At 35.2% G+C, this 14,218-nt stretch overlaps 1 protein-coding gene across 2 annotated transcripts in view; it reads left to right on the top strand.

Moving 5' to 3' along the window:
• Window positions 1-1,726: 1,726 nt before the first annotated feature.
• LOC147079751 (uncharacterized) overlaps window positions 1,727-14,218 on the top strand; it is a 134,155-nt gene continuing 121,663 nt past the window's right edge. The window contains exon 1 of one of the 2 annotated variants that reach the window (XM_085943941.1): window positions 1,727-1,881. The gene's annotated coding sequence lies outside the window, so the exon portion shown is untranslated. Of the gene's footprint in view, window positions 1,882-6,901; window positions 7,001-14,218 lie in introns of those variants that run through there. The other variant, XM_085943948.1, reaches the window with a different exon arrangement.

Raw genomic sequence — 14,218 nt, 5'->3', positions numbered from 1 at the left:
AAAACGGTCGCGAAGAGATGCGACATGCTAGTCGCGCGGTCTCTGAAGTTTCCAGTCACCGTAAAACAATGGTACCAACATCATTAGATTTCGGTGAAAAATCATATTTTCTTACCAAAATTGGTTAAATGTTAATTGGAAAATCAAAATAACCTTATGTAAACGCTGCAGCGCGCGTGTTGTCAGTTTTTGTACAACACGGTTGATAGTTAAGTTTGACAGTTTGAGGTTATGTGATTATTATTTCAACTGGGTTTCAGTGGCGCCGTGTGCGAAGCATCACATTGGTCAGTTTATGAGTTCCTTCATAAACCAGTTCCATCAGATTTCAGTTGCGCCGTGGGAGGATGGCCTAAATGATAGCGTGTTCCCTCTCCAGTCTTTCAATCTCTTTGTTCATTATGGTTGAATTTATTAAAAAAAACCTCTTTAATATAAAATTTCAAATATTCGGGGTTTTATTATTAATTCTATTATATGAATAATATGGGTCATTAACTTGGTGGATCCAATTTTGTATTGGCAACTTTTTTTGATTGTTTCTGCACAATTTATTTATTTATATATATAATAAGCAAAAAATTCCAAATTTTTAATTTAAACTAAACATCGAATGGCCCAATTTCAAATGGTTGTGTATCATTAGTGCACGTTTAAGCGAATTGTTATATTTAAAATTTAAAAAAAAAAGTAACAAGACAATAATATGTAGAATACTTGGACCATTGAATTTCTAATGCCTGTGCTCCATTGGCACGCAAGTCAGACGATTTAGTCTTCGGACTTTTTTTCCTAACATGTTTAATAATATTTAACTCTCCGAGCTGCCAGACTTCGTCCGTCGATCACTACGTACTGTCGACGTTCGAATCATTTGGAACGAAAAATAATCTGTAATTGTTTTAAATATTTTTATTGAATATTTTCTTAATTTACACATTAGGAAATGAGAGATTTATCAAATACTTTTTTATTTGTATTTATTCGGAAGACATTACAATAATCGCAACTTTTTTTGACAGGTCGACTTTTTTATTCGTTCGTTGATCAGTAGCAGAGCATAGACAAATCGGACGATTTATTATCCTCTGACTTTTGGCTCGCCAATGGAGCGCCTGCATAATGCCCGCACCATTGCACGCGAGAGACAATCAGTCTTCGTTCTGTTTTTTCATATGGAGCACCTGAAATCTGCGAACTTTTGTATCGCAGACCAAGATTCGATGGATTTCAAAATATGTTTGATGTTTTACTCCCCAAGTTGCCAGAATTCGTTCGTCAATCAGTAGGTACGCAATATTATATAATAATTAAATTAAAAATATAATTTTTAATTTAAATTTAATTAAACATTTATTATCCTACAGTTGGCAAGATTGCGTGCATAAATCAAACCAGTTTGTTAGTTAATTTTGCAGGCTCTGTACTATAATAATTCAACTTTGAAAATAAACACTGGTACCCGGTCAAAATATGCCTGTACAAAAGAGCCACATCCATACAGGAAGGCCCAGTCAAAACAGCTCACACATATATTACACTGTTACCAATTCAGATAGGTACTTACTTAATGTCATTGCCGTGATATTTATCCATATTCCATAATGATGTAAGCCGCAATGAAAGGCAAAATAATTCCATAGTGTTACTAGTCTCTGGCCAATTGGCAGCATTGATTGCAGGTTACGTTTCACTGCAACTTCATGACAGGGACAGGCAGTTCGGCAGTTGAGTTAGTTCGATGGTTGCGTACACGGAGATGTATAATATTATCCGAGCGAGATTCGGTCGCCAGTTATTTTAACAGAAATGTTGTATAAAAGTGTGTATGTGTTTGTGAAAAATGTGTTATCGTGAAGGATTTCAACTACAAAATACTTGGTGAGTCACTTTTATCGCATTGTATCGCCATTTATCAGTATCCTATGTTTATTTTATTGATACATCAACTGGGTGTTGCTTCCATGGTACCTATGTTGTTATGTGCTGTGCCTATAGGCTGGTGGTATCTACCTATTCAATTTATACGCTCGTCCCTTAAAATACAGATATTTTATACCATACAACCTAGATAGTCCAGTCGATGCTTACGGTACATTACTTGAATTTGACAAATTTAATGTTTAGTTAGTCAGTCCAAACATTTTCAATATTTTTTGTTAAAAAAAACAATAATATAACTAGGTACTTACGTACTCTATGTATTGTTTGATTAATTGAAAAATGCTAGTTTACAGTGTTTACTATATTGCACTATTAATTAGGTAGGTACCTAGGTACATATTTTTCTAAATATGACACAAAAGCAAACCATTCAAAAATATGTTTCTCTGTAAAGACTTTAAATCTATGTAACGCCTAACATTGTATTATATGAATAGAAATGATAATATTGTGAATGCAATGTTCGAGGTTCGACTGGCTGGCGACTGCGATTTAGCTCACGTTTCCTATCAATATTGTAATAAAGAACTTTCAAAAATAGTAAGCTATTCTAGCAATCTATTGGCAGGTTTTTGAACTAAAATACAAGGAGCTAGGGAGAGAATGACACTCAACAATATCGGCCAGTGCTTGTAAACCATCAGTGTATCAGAATTTAAAGCATTATACGATACTCCGAGATTCGTAATTATGCTGTCTTCGAGCGGAGAACCTTGCATTTTATTCGCTTTATTTTTTGAGGCGAAATAATCACCTTTTTTTAATTTTTAAACGTACTTATTTATGCTTTCACATTTTGTATACCTATTATGTGAGCGCATCGATCAAATCTTGCTATACAGTAAACCTCTGACGAGAAGGAAGTAGCCTGTTTATGGTGTTTTTTTTTCCAGGGTTGGGTCGAACTCCCTTAAGGCTATACTTCAGCTGAGGCATGGTCTAAAAAGATCGTGACTACGCGACGCGCATATTGTGCAAACGAGCGTGCGCAACAAAACATAATTTGTCATAAAAATTCAACAAGCGTCCATTTATCGTTATGTTTATTGTTATATTAGTAATAATAATAATATATTCATAGACATGTTTCTTTTTCGAGTACATGAGTGACGTTTTTTAGGATTCTTACACGATTTAAGAATATATTCCTCCGACGCCATCACAAAACAAATTGACGTGCTCACATCTCGCTACCCTCCGATTGGCAACGAGTGCGAAATTCCACCTAGGTTCCGGTGCGACCCTAGACCCTAAATTCCACCTAGGTGCGAGGTTCCACCTATTGTTGAAAATTATTTGCCGTTTCACTGATGTATGCTCTTAGTATAGAAATCCCGAATCATCGAACGCCGGAATCCCGAAAAAAGTAACTTTATATTATATTACCTATCCACTTTAAATGTATGTAAAATCTATTTAATTTCAATGTCTAATCTGGTAGGCAATTTTGTAATATTAATAAAAACATTCACAGTCTTGAAATAGTATAGGTTAAAAAGAATAAGAATCTTATTTTTCGTCATTTGGGATTTCGGCCTTCGAGATTTTTGCCATTCGGGGTTTTGGGTTTTGGAGGTCTTCGAGTTTTCGTCCGGTACCCGTTTTATTCAAAGGATCAGCTGGGGCAATGGCGTTTTCAACCATAATTGGGAACATTACTGTTATTGAAGTAGGTGTTAAACTAACTGCTTACATACTTGCGCGGAGTACATGCGAATAGATTGGAAAATGCGTCAAAATCTTGCAAAAAATGTTCAATTATCATTAGAATCAAATCAATTTGAACACGTAAATTAGTTTTACAATACCGACATGAGGTGACTGGTAATTTTGTTACTAACTAGTAGTATTGCTATTATTAGTTTTTATAATTTTACCGAGGCGTTAGTGCGAATCTGTTGTTCATAATATTATCTTCTCCATAATTATATTAAAGATTTAAATTCCATAATGCCAGGGGCACATTTCAGGTCTTCGACGTTCTTTAAAACATCTGCAAATCGCCACTCTACTTGTGTCACGAATTTGTTGCATTTTACTACTATTTTTTCAATGTTTTGAATAGTACATTCATTGTTGAGCTGCAAACCATTTTTAATCATAATCAAATATTTTACCCATTCTGTGGCGTGATCTCAGCTTCAATATCACCTTGAGCTCGTTTCTACTCATAGGCGACTCGACAAATCAGGATATTTCCGCCATGGGGACGGTAGAATGTACTTACTTTATTGTTTCTTTTGTCCAGGGATTAAAATTTACAATGATTTTCGTACACTGACAGTAAGGCTTCCTTTATTTATATAAATATCCCTTTAAACTGACATCCTAGGATGAGAAATATGTAGAGATAATATTATCACCGTAATAAATCATGTGTCAGCTGAAAATCTATTGTTATTTTATAGTTTGAAGCATATAGTTAAAGTTAGGTATATAATTGCAATACTGAAATTACCCGATAGAGACCGAAAGCCTGGCGGCGCAGCTCGTGTTCATCTTATCTATGGTTGTCGATTTCGAAGTACATATCTTGAGTATTACTAGGATTAGAAGATACTATTTCTTACTTCCTTAAATAGGTATATATTTTCGCAAATTTCAAATAATGGTATACATTTTTTCCCAATAACTTTAACTTGAACTGCAACATTAAAATTTTAAGTGTGTTTTGTAGTTGTAATCGCGTCTCGATAACGTTGTTGAAGAGCCGAATGAGGTTATTTTGTCGTTTTTCTTTTTCACAGTAGGAGATAAGATGACTTATAAACTTCCTGCTGTCATTTTTCAAAACTTTAGTCATTATTAACACGTCTAAATGACTGATACCGTGCAATTATAAGAAACGTCAAATGCGTTCAAGGTGAGGGGAATGAATACTGAAACGCGAGAGGAGGGGACCTAGTTCTCCAAGCCGCCGCCTATCACCGTAAAGTTTTCGCACTATAACACGTTTTCTTTTTTTTGCACAACTAATTTAGCCTGTTGCGCGATCGGTGGATCATCCCGCGACATATCACCGTGGCATGAATTCGAGTTGCGTAGAGTAACAAAAGTGATATCTACTCGCGAAGCACAGTGCGATACATTCAACTCGCGACGGGTATGTGGAATAAATCTATCTGCTGGAGTCTTAACCGGGTGATGCGCAAAGAAGTTGTTGTTCAACGTAAATTTGAATCCCTCATTTAGTGCAATAAGTTCAGCTGTAATTATCGGTATCGGTATTATTGGGCTTAGGTTCCTATTTTTGTGCATTCTCTTGTCTGTTATCACATGACCTGTCCTCGCTCTTTCTCGTCTTTTGATCCGTCTGTATAGAGATGGACCCATCCTACTTATCACTCGCTCAGCGTTTTTCCACTACCTCTTTCAATTTTGCGAATGCCATGCTCCATTTTGGTTAATTTATTTATTAGTTAGCCAGTTCTATATCAGAACAGGTCTAATGTGATAATACATACCGAAACATTTTGTGTTTGAAACGTCTCAAGTTTTTATTGATTTTTATTAGTAGTGGGAGCTTCTGTTTATCATAGTATAATATATTGCTTTCAGTGAGTTCGTATACCATTTCACTTATTTTACAATGGAGTTATATGCCGCGCAATGAAAGTTGAGGCGAACACAGATACGAAAGATTGTGTCTATTGTGGTGCATTTCTGAGGCAACGGGCATTGCACAATGTCTACGAGAAACAGTCTTGCTTACGCCTACTTATTGGGCGTATGGCGAAAAGAGCACAACATGCGTATACGTTGATGTCGATTTAAAATTTTGAAACACCCTGTTTGTAAACAATGCGTCTGTGTGAGTATTGCTTCGCTTCAACTCTTGTTAACACATCTATACCACTTATAAATCTCCACTTCATCCATATCTTTGTAGCCAGTGCCCATCTAATGACATTCAGTAGAGGCACGCTATTATACTTATATTATATTATTACTAATATTATAAATAAATTGATTGTTTTAAGTGGTGCGATCGTTAAAGAGAGTACTAATTTTTTTAATAATGTTAATAAATGTAAAAATTACCTGATAGTATTTGTAAGTTTTTGAAATATTTGAATACTTTTTCCTACAGTAGATTTAGATATCTGTTTATGGAAGTAGTATAATATTATGGTGATGTAATGTGTGATATATGATTTAAATTTCTGCCTATTTTCGATCTGTTAGAGTTGGGTAATTATATTATGAGGAGTAATGAATTACATCCACAAAAATACATGTCAATGTACCTATTTGGAAACAACATATTTATTTTTCTATCTTCCATCTCTGATGTTTAAAATACTTTTCTGAACGATGCAGGAAACTCAATTTCGCAGATTTGTAAAAAGGTTTGTCAAAATTTTCAAATTACTAACTGCTCCACAACCGAAATGGCAGCACTGCTCGATTTAATTTTTTTCCCGCCGACATTTGCATCAAACGCTTCAAACATCCAAACAAAAATGGTTGAAAATTCATTCGTTTACATCCGTAAATTGAAAAATTTGAGATTGTAAGATTGACCCCCACGAACCGTGATTTAGGTACTTTCCTATTTATTAGATTTACAGCATCTAAAATCATATTGATTCTCTGGTCGTAATATCTAGCTCAACTAATATAATATGTACATTATACCTACATGAATAATGTGTTCCATTCGCGGCATAATAAAAAGAAACACGCTATAGAAATATTGTTAATGTACGTATAAAAATGAGTATAGGTATACAGTTTCTTTAATATAATATTCATTTTGTACATTTACTTAACCATGTATATGGACGTGGCAAAATATTTTCCGGTCTGCGATCCAGATACTTCAGGTTTAGTATTACTGCGTATGTTCTACAGCTGCGCGTAGAAACTTTGTCTCTTTCTCTTTTCCTCCTTTTCCCTCCCGCTCTTTCGCTTGCATCTCTCTCCTCCTCATTTTCTTCCTTCTCTCTCCTTGTTTAGTGTAGACGGCCATTCGCGCATCGATCAGCGGTGTTTTGTCTGTTCGTAGTGTATCTGTTTTTATAAATTTGAAGGATGCCTAAACCGGATTTTTGAGGTAAATTTTAACATCTTGGATATTTTAAATTCCTTCGAATTAATATATGATAAGTTGTCATATTTTTGATACCATTTTCTGTGTGCAAACCTTGTAATTTGTGTATTTTGTTTGCTTGCCTGTGTCATTCATAGACTACTTGTGCCCAAAAATTGTTTACGGAATGCACTGTCCAGTCGATATCGAGATCGTCAAACACCATTGTTTATTATGATATTGTATTTATGTGTTTATTATTAACGAATTGTTAATAGCCACTAAACGTATGTTAAATTATTCTTTGTCCGCAAAATTGTGCACCCCCAACGATTGCGTAGGTACCCGTTTTAACAAAAAAACTTGTATGTATGTATGAATTGGTACATCGTTCACGCAGAAGTAGTAATATAATTTTTGTGTGTTATTAAATTCATTGTAAGTAGTAGGTACAATACGTAAATGATTTGTTACTGTTCTAGGATTATGATGACTGTAATTAATTTACTGGGTACCTTTTTATGTATACTTATACAAAAAGGTACCGTGGTAAAGGGTGTGTAGAGATCGTACTGATACCAATCACTTTGGCATGGAGCCAGTTAACGTGTCCATAGAATACCTAGTAGGAATCATAACAACCAGGGCTGAATTTACCATAGGGCTTAGGGGCTATAGTCTAGGGGTCCCAGTTAGAAGCGGTCTCAGAAAACCTTGCATGTGAACGAACTGCCCCGAACCAATCAATTTGACCAACAAGCTCGATGGAATTAGGGTACCTACCTACGTAGGTAATAATTATAACACTTTTAATACAATATGATATTTTTGATGTTCTCTTGGTTCTTTCATGGCTGAGGATCATAACATAACCACATTTAAATTCAGTCATTTTCTGAGCGACCATCTCTCCCCTTTCATTCATCCCTTTCGGTATTCTGCTTCTTTCGGGGCAGAGTGAAGGTTGCCCCCAGTAAGGTCCTTACTGGGGGCAACCTAAGAAACTGCAGAATGCGTCTCATACATTGTCGAGAGCCCTTCGTTTATCTGGAGTCTCTGGATGATTGATTGATTCGTCCTTTGCTCTGTCCAAGAAATACGAAGCATTCGACGCCAACACGTTACGACGACATCAATTGCCTTTCGCTCCCTTGCCCTCAAGGTCGCTCGATACGGTACAAAATATGGAGAACACCAATATTTGCACAAGTGTAATTTTCGTAGCAATTTAAATTACTCGATTCGCCATCATTAAGCTTTTTAAGGCTTCTGCTGGTATGCCATCGCCACCTGGTGACTTGTGAATTTCATGTCAAAACAGCTAAATCCACGAAATATGCCTGCAACATCATCCATAGAGCAAAAAAGTATTGGATTTTTTTTAAACCGCGCTTTTATAAGCTATTGTTTTAGGGGTGGGGGCGTATCATGCCTAAATGTAATTGTGTTTTAGTTGTGTACGGCTGATACCCAACGTGTAAAATTGCAATTCTAAAAAATAGGGTGGGGTGAAACGGTCTGAGATGTGGTTGGTGTCATGAAGCTTCTGAGTTTAAGTCATTTTTCACATTTGGTACCCGTACACAATGTGCCGCGGATTCTTCTCAAGTGATTTGTAGTATCTTCAAGATGTGCAGAAGTTTGGCGTCGGATGGAGGAAGGGGCAATTCCAGAGAGCACACGAATTACTATTATTTTATAATCTCTTCTTCTATATATAATCTTCTGGTGGGTTACTTGTCGACTGTGGGAACTGTTTTTATTTGAATTCTTCAGATTTTTGCCACGTTGAGTCCCAGCTATCTCTACATTATCGGCTTAAGACGTGGGCTAGCGGATTTTCCGTGCACAAGATCGGGGATCACTTTCCTCCACTCTTTCTGTACGTGCATTCCATAATAATTATTGTCTTCTCCGTTTGAACACACCATCAACCTCGCATATTTTTCGGCACTTTTTTTCACGATTCCTGAGGGTTTTCGCTATGTTTTTTCTAGCTTCAATTCCATGTCTCATTTATTAGGTACATTATCTTGCTTTTGCTGTCTCATCTAATATTTTTCCAAACAATGTCTTGTAGACACCCTGAAGTAGGTACTGTACTTTATCAATTGATCATTTTTGCTTTTGAGATCTTGGTAAATGATCTCCGCTCAGTCAACAAAATGTCGCGTCTTAATATTTCAATCAAAATAAGTGTGTTTGCATTCGCGTGTCCGTTCCTCTGAAATGCGTTCCTTTCTCCTCCCACCATGACGTGGGAGGTTTGAGGGAATGGCTTTTAACTAATTCTCGTAAAATCTGTTCATATATGCATACCACACGACACGGCGTGTTTAATAGCATGCACTGTCAGAAGTAGATGAAGTGGAAAATGTGATAAAAGATTTTTTTTGTTTTGTCTTAACGAATAACAACGTGATGAATTTATTGCGTTTACCTCAAATTTTATAAGATATGTGTATCACCGAGAATATTTTTTCTAAAACCGATGTGATATGTAGGTATATAAATAGATATTTATACGTTATACCTTGCGAACATCTATCATATTTTTCGATCCTGCGATCGATTAGCGTGCTCGCGCCGTATAATATTGATAGGTACCTAAATGGAAACACTTTGAATAGATGCCATAATATAGAGTATAAACACAAAGGTTTATGTATCGAAATTTTCACTGTCGCTCGTTAGTCTTATTGCGTAATTCCAGGTTGGTTGGAAGAACAGGCAAGCCAGGTTAAAATTATCTTCAGGCGACCGCAGCACGTGGCCGAGCCAGGTCCAATGTTGTATTTCACTCTCAGCGTCTCTTATCTTCACGTCAGGTACTCCTAAAGTGATATCGCATACCCAGTATTAGTCGCAAACGTCTGTTCGCCTTCGTAAATCGCCGCGACTCGCTACCGTAAAACAGCACCGTCAGAACGCAAGCGTTGAACAGATGGAATTTGGTTTTAATCCAGTCACTCCGCATCGAGTTGAATGTTACTCCAAGAATTCCCATTCGGATAGTGAGCTCTCTTTGAAAAGTGGTGTGGACACCCGGGTAATTTGAAGCTGTTCACACTCTATATAAGGGATGGCGAACCTATGGCACGCGAATGTTTCATTTTGAAGAGAAAATAAATTACTATTTTGTATATTATATTGTTTAAAAAGTATTTTTTACACTTTTTAAATACTTAATATATTATAGATATAATTTAATATATAATAATATATATTATTTTTAAAAGTAGGTACTTATATTATATAATATAAAAAAAATAATGACGACATGATGATGCGCAAACGGAAACGACGAAATTCAAGCATAAACGACAAATCGCACTGTAAAAAAATAGGCAAATTCTTTTCAAGAGTAATCATTACGTTTAATGTAAATATACAATTGCTTGGGTCGTTCCTCAGGATCGGGCAATTAAAAATCAAAATATTCAATTCATCCAGTTCCTGATGACATTAATATTTATCAGCAGTCATTTAAAAACCCGGTCTCTGAGAATTTTGAAAACAAGGAAAAAAATATTTTAAGAATAAAAGATACGCCTTCAGCTAGAAATACGATGAAAGATAAAATATCAAGGACTCAATTGTAATTTTTAAATTTTTTTAATAGAATTTTTAACTATTTTTTTTAGAAAACTTAAAAATAAACTTTTTTTAGCCATGAAAAACTGTTTGGCACGTTAGACAGTCGAAAAATATGACTTGGGAAATTTTCGCACGCGTACGTAAAAAGGTTCGCCAACCCTGCTCTATATGTTTTGCCCATCTCTTGGTTTTCTTCGCGTTGATTTTCAAACCAATGCGAGACGAATTGCTATGCAAGCTTGTCGATTGTCTCTTGAATACACTCGATTGAGTTATGGAATACGACAGTGTCATCGGACTATTCCATTCATAACGTCAGTCGGTCAAATATTATATCCAACAGATCGTCGAAAAAGACATCAACTATTTATTATTCTAAAATGTAATTCTGTTTCCCTCTTAAATTCTATAAATTGTGGTAAAAGTAATGAAACCCTTCTTCGGTCAGATAAAGTCTTCTATAATTTATCTTTCTAATAAAATCGGATCCACCAAGTTTCAGTTTGTCGTAAGTGCCATTTTTTGAATGTCTTGAACTCTTCACAGTTTGTGTGAAAATTTGGTCCAATTTTTGTTTCACTTTTTAATGTTTAGGTTAATTATAGAAGAGAAGCTATGGCAAAGCTTTTTTCATATGTTGATTTTTTAAATTTATTATAATGTTTACACCAATAAACACAATAATAAGAGACATAGATTACCTTCTGGGTGTGGTTGTAAGAAGTTGCGATTCTCGAGAGTTGATAAATATGAGTTTTAAATAGTTTATTTGTAGTATTTACGACTGTTCATAATGTATTTTAAAGTTTGTTCCGTTAACGAAACACGCATTCAATATTGATAATATTTGAGGATATCCATAGGGGCTTGTGTTCTTTGTGTTTTATGGCCTGGCTTGGTTTCAAAGTGTCTGTCTACGCCCAATGGTGACTGGCTTTCGTATTTCTATCTTATCAATCTATTCGTTTGCACATTTCAAAGATAGATTAGGTACTGATTTAATTTCGAAACTTGTTTAAATAAAACTGAATATGTCTAACAGGAAATAATATAGTGGTTCAAAAGTGGTATAATTATGAAAACGTTTGCTATAACTGCTGTTTTTAGGATTCCGGTGGATCTAAGATTATGCATGAAAATGTGCACACTATTTTGATCATCACAATAATAATTATATATAATGTTGTCATGATCATGAACTGTTGAAACTGGGAAAACCTGTCGAGCCATTTACAACCCTTCACAAACATAACTGCCCCTTTATAAACTGAGTAAGTAAATATATCATTATTGGTAGTCATCATATATAAATGAAGCTTTATGGCACGTGAAATTTTACCAACATTTCCTTCCACGTTACGTAGCTCTTTTTCTACATAAACCAGACAATATTGACTAATAATAATTATAATATTACTTACATACACTTTCAACGTGAATTTCAATCCTTATAGGTACTTGATAAAACTCATCAGCAGTCATCATGCAAGCGAGACACGTGGCTTAATCATGAACCAACTAACGCTGAATATCTTAAAAAAATATATCTGTACCTACTTATGTAGTATCCTTTTTTTACTGGCGTTGGTTAACTATCAATTTTTGGCGGAAAGACATTGTATTAGTTTAAATAAAACACAATGTACCGTAGTACTTATTCCACATAGTTTAATAATAATCAGGACCCGTTTCGTCATTAGTTTATAATTCCCCACTAAAGCTGACGAAATTCACGTATCCACTAGGTACCTACTGATATTATAAAACCACGTGGAATATTGTGTTGTATTTTAATTTATTAACAGTACCTAATCCTAATATCGTTATTTTATTCAGAATATACCTAGTCAGTTACTTGAATACTTACGTTGTAAGTTTCCCACTAACGATAGGTGCCAACTTAAGTACTCGTAATTACACGTATCACAGATTAACTTCGACTTGAATTTTTGGCGTAACGATCGTACATCCATCCCTTCATCGCAAATAATCACTTAAAACTAATCACATTATTATTCATATATTTGGATTAATTTTGAGTTCCAGAGAATAGTATGTACATGTTTGCGTAGGTTGTTACTTGTTATGTAACCGTGCGTAGTTAGGCAGGCACACACGTTAGCGTTTAGCCGTTATACCAACATAACGATACTGTGGGCAAGTACCTATATTATTATAATTATTATATCGCACCGTCCAGAGACGCCGCGTGGCTGACGTTTCGTCACACCTGATACATTTTACGAGCTGTAAAATATGTGTTGTGTACCTGGCCGGCCGTGCCGAGTTGCAACTCGCTACTTGCAGCTAAAGACCGCTGCGCCTACATTTTGCTGTTTCCTCACTACATGTTACAAATCGTCCAAAGTACTGGTCAGAGAAGTGGACGGCCGACTCTTGCCGAACTGGATATTTTGAGCTCGCGACTGTTCATTCACCCGTCCGTTTGTTTTGCCCACTGACATTTTGTGTGGCAGGCAGCCTTGCTCATATTTTCTTCATTTTGAATGCGTGGACCTGTTAAATAACGCCCGTGACGTCTCCGTGACTTTCCAAACGACATTAAAGACAGTGAAACTAGGGCGTTGTATCCCTTTTTTATAATAATATATTAAATTTATATATATATATATATATATATATATATATATATATATTACTAGTTTCAAACGGAGGTAAATAAAGCTCTTACATATTTGTATTACGGATGTACCCATTGCCATCTCATTAAATATTATGAGTTTCCTTAACAACAACGGCTGTCAATAAGTGATTGAAAGTCATTGTAATAATTGAACTGTATACTTATGTACGCGCGTTAGAAGTTATACTTCTTTGGCGTAACAAAATATAAACAAAAATTGTGATAAACTAGATTCTTTGACTTGCTCTTAATTATCTTGTTAAATTACACACTCAAGAAAAAGGACCGCTTATTGGAACGCCGTTGGCTTATTTCTATACACTTAAACTTATAATACTAAATTATATAATGGTTTCTCGTTGTTTTTATTTTTAAAGTACCAACCGTCACTCTGACGTTTGATAGTTTGTTTACGTAAGGAATTGCAAATGTACGACAATAATAAATTCGCTGCCTAGGCAACATTTTAAACTATAATATTATACTGTATAATCGTTACGATTGCAGTATCATACTGTGGCGTAAAGGTAGTGCGTTCGGCTGATAACCGAACAATAGGTGGTTCGAATCCAATCGAGTGCGTTTTTTTTCGTTGAAAAAATAAATTATGTGTGTCACACGCCAAAAATACACTCTGATCTGATTTCCAAAACGCGCAAAAAGAAGTATACCTTCAATAAAAAAATTAAATACGCCAGCAGCCTGATGCTGAGTACCTCCGCTACACAGAAGTACATTGGAACATAATATTGTATATGTCTGAGAGCGATTGAAGACACATATCCATATTCCAAGGTACTCATCATGTACCCACTTACCAAACATTTTTTTCTAAAATTGATTTTTTTACCCAGTTTCTCAAAAGGTTACCGACCACTGATGTAGATAGTGTGTTACTTTTTAAAATTAAATTAAACAGTATATCCAAGTCATATTAGATAACAGTCAAAAAAGTTTGTGCGTTTTTATTTAAAATAAATACTTATACATTAACAGGACAT

The sequence above is a fragment of the Rhyacophila brunnea genome, unplaced genomic scaffold (genome assembly GCF_057557595.1).
Source record: "Rhyacophila brunnea isolate RB1 unplaced genomic scaffold, BYU_Rbru_1.0 scaffold_1, whole genome shotgun sequence".
In the NCBI taxonomy this organism is placed as follows: domain Eukaryota; kingdom Metazoa; phylum Arthropoda; class Insecta; order Trichoptera; family Rhyacophilidae; genus Rhyacophila; species Rhyacophila brunnea.
Note: the sequence above shows the minus strand (reverse complement) of the source record. Positions and strands in the feature narration are given on the sequence as shown.